This window comes from Anoplopoma fimbria, chromosome 15, assembly GCF_027596085.1.
Source record: "Anoplopoma fimbria isolate UVic2021 breed Golden Eagle Sablefish chromosome 15, Afim_UVic_2022, whole genome shotgun sequence".
Classification (NCBI taxonomy): Eukaryota; Metazoa; Chordata; class Actinopteri; order Perciformes; family Anoplopomatidae; genus Anoplopoma; species Anoplopoma fimbria.
In genome coordinates, this window is record NC_072463.1 from 6,153,027 (window position 1) to 6,162,031 (window position 9,005).

Here is a 9,005-nt window from a genome sequence, read left to right on the forward strand (position 1 = left end):
AGATTTAGATTATTAATACAGAATATAAATCAATAATACATTATGATATTTTATTATAGATAATATATTACAGTCTGGCAACAGACAACCATCCACCCCTCAGCGTTTCCAAGTGGTATTATTGCTGGCGCCACTTCTACTGAGACAATCGGATTGGATATAACAGAATATGCTACTTTTCACCACAGCTCATTTTAGAAAGGATGATTGGATTATCAAACGGACAGTGGTTAATAGATGTTTGTTTCTGGCAGCTAGTTTAAGCGTTAGATTTGAAAAAAAATTGCAGACATATCTGCTCTTTAAATGCTCATGAAGGCACCACAACACCTTCAATATCTGGATCTCTAACATACCAGAGGAAAAAAAGCCCCCATTGTCATTTAAAGTAGTATTCAACCAACAATTCGATCGTCCCGCCAAGAGCTCATGTGATCTATCGGAGTCCTCCCCTCCATCGATAAGGGATCAAGTCTCCTTTGTGTGTTGCACTGAGTCTATAAACTCTTCTCAGCACAGACTTCCTCTGCAGCCCCGGAGGCGTCGGACCGCTCGGGTAAAGAAGTGCACAGACTGCAGGAGCTTTGCAGCACACAGCTCAGACTAGATATGAATCTCTTTGGGACGCAGCGCTGATATCGCCAAGATATGAACAGAAAGTGCTTTTGTTACTGAGCTCTGGCTTAAGAAAAGTTGTGGTTCTATAACTCTGTAAAGGACAAAGCTACTGTAACTTTGGAGATTGGATGGTTCTACTGGGTCCAAAATTGAACACGGTGAAGGAAACTTACTTTCTAGACATATCTCTTGCTTTCTGCAATAAAGTATGGTTAAAGATTGTGGTTAATGGCACACGAAAGCCCTCCAAACTGAATGTCAAATTACGTTTTTGTTGTTGATGTCCTTTAGAACGACACATAAAGGTGTTTTCTGAGCTGACGCCTGTATCAACAGGACAACATCATTTGTTTGTGCTTTTCAAAACTGTTACAAAATCACTGCCAAAAAATAAATACATTTTATCATGTGATAACACTATGGTTAGGTTTAGGGAAAGCTCATGGTTAAGTAAAGTATTTAGTTAAGGTTAGGGGACCTTTGTCACCATGGGAGCGACAAAAAAGAATGATTAAGGTTTAGGAACAACGTGGACAAGGTAAAAAGACAAACATTGACTGTTGGTCAGAAACAGGAAAAGAACAGACGTCTCTTGTGATGAAGTACAATTGTTTTGTTGACCTATTCATTCACCACGACCTCCTCCCTGCATGGACTTTGTCGCTTTTTAACAACGTCACCTGGCTTCATCCTTTTCTCCCGTTATAATTAGTACGACCGCTAGAAGTCTTTGTCACCTGAACGTAAACATTTGAAAAAGACTGATGAATTCTCAAATGAAATATGATTGTGGTTTAGGTTAGGAAACTGAACAACTTAAAATTTGAGAAAGATCATGGTTATGGTTAACTTAAATGCAGATGTGGTTTCCTACATGTCCGACTTGCTCATACAAACTTTACTTTTTAATCGTTGGCATTGGACATAAATCGAGATGTGCAGAATCTTCCAATATGGACATAATCCCCAGAGATATTGGGCTCTTTATATAGATCATTTACAGTTGACAGACTTCATGGCTTTATCTAACCTTCAGAAAGTAGTGAATCAAACTTATGGAAGTGCTGCGTGTACATCACTTGCACATTCATCTCCTGTAACCTTTCCTTATGGAACAGTTCTCACATTATCTCCATCTGCTGTTACGGCTCTCTGCAGCAGAATGAGCAACTTGGCGAACAAAAGCCCAAAGTCACTGTGCTGACTTCCTGACAGCATCTTCAACAACCTCGAAGGAACTCATGTTTATGGATTCAGCACCATCTGTGCCCTTCACAGTGACCCGAAAAATGCATTTTTTTTCCTGATGCAATTTTTGTAAATTAGGCCTTCAGGGAGAAAATGGGAGAGGTGCCTCGTATTTATGATTATTATTTCTGAACTCAAAGTGCTCCAGAATTAATGACAGTAAACACAACATGAGGATGTTTTTTTCTTTTCTGTGGTTGTTAAAGGGTCATTTTGGTCACAAGATCGATATGTATCTTGAAGAAAAAGTGGGAAAGTAAAGAGAGTGAATGTAAGAAAAGATGTTTTACAAACATGGCCTAAAGGAAAACACAGGTCACGTGGGCGTTTTGCAGTCTGACCTTCATTCAAGGATATTATAGAAATATTCTGCAGCTTGTTGTGTGTATTTGTAAAGAAAACCTCTTGAATTCTCAATTTCTAGAGAAGATTTTTCAGATTCAGTACTTAACCTTTTTTCCTCACATCTCTGATGTAAGTAAAATAAAAATAAAATCAAGGATTACAGTATAGATTCATTTTACTGTTCCTTTGGCGAGTGCACAACACTAATTTTCAATTCGTAGAGCCAAGACATGCATAATTACTGACATCAGGGAATGACTGATCAAGTGAAAGAAAACACTGTACTGGCCTGTTTGTTCATCTTCTAGCATGCTGAGTTTAAGAATTGCAGTCTTCTGCAGGGAATCAGCACGAGAGGAATGCCATAATGATGTGTTTCTTAGCCACGGACTTGGATTGCCTCTCAGTGCCATGTAGTCAGTAAAGACACAGCAAAAGCAGCTCAAACTGCAACTGAAATAAATGTAAGTGCTCCATTGTGTGCTGGGTGGCTCCTTCTCTTTCTCTCTGCACACTGCGTTCCTATAAGAGGGGCCAGGGTCAGAGTTATCGTGAATTCCCACAAAACAAGCGATAGAAAAATGCACTGCTGGATCGCAAATAGAAAACACCATTAACAAAAGTGCAATAATCATTTTCTGTATGTGTGGGCTGCATGAAGAGACTTGTGAGCAGGTAATGGCCTCCACGTGCAGCATCACGTTCAGGCTCTGCTGGGGAAATGATGCTGCAATTAATAGCCTAATGATTTTTTAAATTCTAAGTAGGATGGGGATTTGTTGCTAAAACCCAGCTCTGCTGTTGCACTGACACAATGTTCTCCTAACCCAAAGAAACCTGAGGGTTAGACACAGAATGTAGAATATTGATTATAGAGTGCTGCAGGGATGAAGATTTTTTGGTAGGCCAACCCGGAAGTTAGGATTTTTCCATTGAATTTGGGATTATTCAGAACGATAATTGTCACAAATGAACACCACTTCTGAAGTGTGAATGCAATAGTCAAAACAACAAACCACGACCTGGTCGCATTAGCTAAAGTATAAACACAAAGAGGCTGTGACGGAGGAATAGTCTGTGTGATGACATTTTTACTCTCATTTAGGCACTTGTTAGCACATAGAAGCGTCAAAATTCACTCTTGGGGTATTTACTGACATATTTTAACTCGTAGAACAAAACGGTAAAATATTTTTTTTTCCCACAGACTTTATTTCAGGCATCTCACCAAAAAACAATAAAAAAACAAAAAACATATTGACTTAAGCAGACAAATTATGTGACATGCAGTTTGAAATGAGTGTCTTTAGGGATCATATATTTGAATAATATAGTTGTGCAGCTCAACAAGGCGTCACTGTAGAGACCTTTTTATTGATCAGATCCATTTCTCCCCTTCTCCTCCAAAGACTTACTCTGACTAAATACTCCCAGTAACCCAGAAATGTCACGGAAATTAAGAGTTATAGTGTCGGGCAATGTACGAATGGATTCCCTATTGTTACAATGTGCTTCACAAGCCTCCATCCATACATTCATTCAATCTCCCAACCCCCAACCCCCCACCCAGCATCCAACAGGGACTCCCCACTAATGGAGTCAGCTCTTGTTACTGCAGGCTTTGTTACTGGCCTGAGGACTCCTCTGTTTACCTACGATTTTTTTTAATGAAAACAGAACAGGTGCAGACAAATGGAGAAAAATAATAGAAATAAACCCAACTGTATGATGTTACAACCAATGCTAGCGTTTCTTTCTTAGAGAAATATGCCAGGTAACTAGAGGAGGTTCGGTGTGCTGCTTTTACTGACTCTGATTATAAACAAATATATACATTCTGGCCCAATGACTGTTAGCGATATCCATCAGTGGACATAAAGCATTGGAAGTCCATTGGGAGTTGTGGAGAACGAAGGAAATGCCCTCAAGCTACAGATATTGGCCGAGGGATTCAAACCCATTAAACATTTTGATCAAATATGAAGAGCCATTTACAGCAGCTGGTGAAAGACGACTCCCCTCTTTCTCCACACAGTGAAACCTCAGGGATTAGTAATTCATGAGCTAGTGATGTAATTTCAAATCTGAGGGTGATGGAGGAAGCGGTTTTACTGTTTGGGAAAAATGATTGAACATGTAATGTAATATAGAGTCCAAACTGTGCTGTATTACCCACAGTAACCATTTGTGTCGCTGTCTTACTTTTGAAGGAACACACCTCAGGAAAACTTTGTTGCAAGAAGTGAGACTTGTTGATGACAGACTTGGAAAAAGATCTAGACGTATTCCTAGATCTCCGATGTACGACAACCAATTCATGGGTCCAAACAATAAAGCCAGGCTAGAGACTCAACCCGCTGGTTCTCAAAATACAAAAAGCAGCAGCGATTACACATCCACAAAATAAATGAAAGGTTCTCGACGCAACATTCAGAGCATTAATATAGAATGAACTATTTGCTCCTGAGCAGAATTTAACTTTCCTTCTGTGTGTGTTGAAATCTGCTTCCAGTGCATGTTTGTGTTCAGGTAAATAATGTTAACTCCGTCAGCACTGGTGCCTTTGTTTGCAATGTTAGCGCTGTAAGCACCGTTAGCCTCTAGCAGCTGGCTTAGACGTCACCAAGTTTGAGAGCTGTTTTGAGGCAATCTCTCAATCATAGATATGCTCCGGATTTTTAAATCAGCACGTTTTAAAGCATGCACTTCAGCATATTCCTCTTGAAATTGGGAAATTCAAGTAAGACTTTTAGTAAAAATAGAAAATAATAATACATTTTCTATGCAATCCTGGGCTGTAGATTCATTTATTTGCCCAGCCTATCCTCTGGTTTCCTTGTTCCTTTGTTTCCTTTGTTTCCTCCACCTTCCTTCCATCTTTACTTAAATTCCCCTCACATCCACACCCAGGTGTCCTTGTAAATCTCTCCTTTCTGCCATTGAGAGTTGACCTCCCACCGGCACTAGATGAGGATACAGAGGTTGGCTTGGTGACCATTGATCCACTAGTTTGCTCATTGATGCTTCCCCCATCTCAGCAGCAGCAGCAGCCCCCCCCCGGGAGCAATAAGTAGGTGAACACCAGCTCCGACAGCAAAGGACATCAGAAAGCCAACAGTCAAGTGCGGACATTGGCCTTGCTGGATAAATCACGGTGAAGGGTCGTGATTGAATTGAATTTTTCTTGGAAAGCAGTGTGTTTTATGGGAAGCATTTGATTTATGTAAATGCACACAAAAAAACACTTGCATGAAGACACATTAATCACATTCCAATCACATTTTGAGCCTAATATCCAGTGCTATTTTTATTCATGCATTAATATGTCGCTTGCTGCTGATGTGAGCAGCTTTTACAGCACTAAGAAATACAATATAAACGAAATACCAGGGGTTAAAAATACTGGAATGTTCCTTTAAAACGCTGAGCCACACAGGTCGAGTTTACCTTTAAACACAAGGTGCTTTTCCCGACCTTTAAGAGAGGCAAAGTGGTCCGAAAAAAGTTGGGCCAAAGGTGGCAGAGTTAATGCACTTCAAACTACAACAAAGACCGTCACTGAAAGCTTTAAAATGTGATCGTACAGTAGGTCTCCCCTGATCGAATATTAGACCCCTCATACTGTACTACAGGGAGAGACTGAAGAACAAGAAAGAACCAATATATATACAATATATCTCTAAAGGCTGTGGATGTTTGTTTCTTTCAACGGAAGTAAACTATTCTCATTTATTTTTCACTCATCTAGCTGTTTGTTTATTTTGCTTAAATGTTATTTTATAAGACTTAAAAGAAAAGTTTAAAGGAACAGTTCATTTGTGTACATCTGTACATACATTTCTATAATATACACCTGCATATGCACTGGGAGCTCATGCTTTCTATCTGGGGTTCAGTACAACTAATGGGGGGACGAATCCACAATCCTTTTTCCAACAGCAAAAACAAAAAGCACATTGATTCACCAAAAGCTACCCTGACAACACAGTGCATTGTGGCTTTAACTGGATTTTTTAAAACATGAATAGTTGAGGTTTGTGTGTCTGTGAGGAACTAGGATTGCAACAGATTGCAGCAAAGAGGGAAAAAAAAGAAAGAGAAAAGAGAGACTGCAGAAGCTTCATGTTGGCTTTGGCTCAAACATTGCGTGCCTTTTGTTGTACTGAATAAGGATAAGATTTTTTTTCCCCCACTAGATTGCATTGAAGTGCAGACTGCAGGGTGTAGCTGCACGTCCAGTCTGACAAAAGGAATAGAAGTCTTTGAAAAGAAAACCACCCTGTTGTTTGTGATGATAATATGAGGCTCAAATATGAGAAATTGTTAAGAAATTGTTTGAAAACTACAGCGCTGCCCACAATCGTCAGTGACTTACTAACAACACCAATGTTACCATTTGCGCCCAAGTAAATAGTCAAGACCAGAGTGTAGTTTATGTTTTTCATCCAATAAAATAATAATTCAGGCTGTTTGAATTTTTTTTTTTTTTAAAGCTGTATGCAATGGTGCCCCAGCCGGAGGGCACTGAAGTTTTGTAGCATGTGGCACCGTAGTGGGCTCTTAATCATATTTTGTCTACATTGAGGAATTCAAGAGGGCCCTTTTGCTGTGCACAGTTATGAATTATATCCTTTCAAAACCGAACATATAGTGGAACTATTCACATCTAGAAACCATAAATAAACGATGGATGGTGTAAAAAAAAAAAGAAGCTCTGGTGCCTGAGAGTGACAACAATAAAAAACAAACAAAACAAACTAACAAATCTTGGGGGGAAATAAATGAACAAGGTGTTGTGAAGTTCATTTAAATCCTAATAAGTCTGAAGTCATTCCTCGATTGTATCTGTAAGCTGCACCAATTTCTGTGTCAACAAAGAATGGGGCAGTACTTCAATTTCTTCTACGCTATCTACCATAACAGTAGCAGAAATAGTGAGTATAGAGTTGGGATGTTGTCTTTTCTGTTTTGGATTTCATAAATTATTTCTGAATCTTTTGAAACAAGCTCATGATTAATTTGGAAGCTGGTTGGCTCATTTCTAAGCATAAAAGTCTTCATATTTGGGGATTTTCTGAAAAGCCTGTCGAGAAAAACGAATGGGCAGTTTTCTTCTAAGCCAGTGTCTGCATGAATCAATGAATTACTTTGTGTAAAGGTATTTGGCATCCTGACAGCGATGTTAACGGTCAGTATACTGAGACTAACATCATGAAAAGAGAAACCTTTTACGTCACATCCAAAAGAGGTGTCGTGTTTATTTTTGTCACGGAATAGGACCTACTCATGCACATTGCTCCGGGCAGGAAGCTCATTACATGAATATCTTTTTAAAGGTTTTTAGATGAGTGTGTGTCTGCGTGGGTGTCCGTCTGTGAATGATACTCCATTGAGTGCTTCCCACCTCTTGCTTTTCAGGCTGTTTCCTCACACTTCTCCGTCCCGTCCTCCCACTGCTTCCGACAATCCTTGCTGCCTCTCAGACACCAGCAGAGGCCTGCATGAGCATCATTTGTCAGTGAATCATCAATGGTTTTACTTACATGGGCATGGCGCATTCTTAGCAATAAGGAAATCCACCTTATGTAAGCGCCTCGCTCTGGTTACGGATGACTATGAGCAGGATTGATGGTATTTTAGCAGCACAGGCCTGCAGGGAAAACAAACAGCGTAAGAGAGAGCATCAGAGATCTGAAAGCAGTATTTATAGTAATGTAGAAATACTTCTTTACAGTATGAGACAGAGTCCTTCCTGCTAAATTTAAGTGGTGGAGTAAAAACGACTTTATTTCCCTCTGACATGCAGTAAAAGACAATTACAATTACTTGGGTAAATGTATTTTCCACCATTGATAACGCCTGAAATATTAACTTTGAAGTCACTGCAGCATCTGGAAGATATCATCCACAAATTTAATTTCACTCCAGGAAAGGAAAGCCTGTGAGAAGAGCTCCATAAATAAAAGTCTGACCAATCAAATAACCCGAATGTAGATAAATCGATAGACTATAGGCCAGTCGAAAACAGCCTTTGTGCTGGTGTACGCACACATAACAATAACCCCTCACAGACACAAAGCAGCTTATTTTTTTAAAGCAAATTTTGAAGGAGAGAGTTTGTCGGCTCCATTATGCCTCGACAGACGAAAAACAGGGTTCTGTGTGTTTCAGAAGCCTTGTCATTAAATATGCCATTAGCAGCAAATGAGATACCACAAGATGCCATTTGTTTCACTGATTATGAATGTGTCACACATGTTCAACGTGTCTCGCCTTCACCTTCGGATCGGCGCCGAGGAGTGCCGGCGTTAATGTGAGCATGTGTGCAGTTAATGGCCTCATCAGGGCTCTTAGTGTTGATGCATTTGAACTGAAGATTCGAGGGAGAGGCAGAAAGCTGTGTTCCTTAATGTTTGTAGTTTTTGTTGTAATCTCTGCTGCTTTTAAATTAGATTGGATGAATGTTCAGCTACATTGTGAGCAGAGATAAATGGGTTATTTGGTGTTTTGTTGCATGTGTCCTCCTCAGGGGATCACAGAGGATTCAGGTAGAAACAGCGTTTTACTAAAAAAAACAGGAGGAGAGGAGAATCAATTGAGCCTCAGCACATTCAAAATAAAACCTACTGCGTTCTGATGTGCGGCCAGAAAGAAGCGGAGAGCTCTACGCTTTTATGTTTGTTTCCATGTTTCTTGTTTCTGTGTAATTCTTTTGAGTGAAAATCTAAATGTTTTTTAAGCAAACACAAATAACAAGCCTTAGAGTCTACCACTACGCTAGCAGCTCTGTGAGG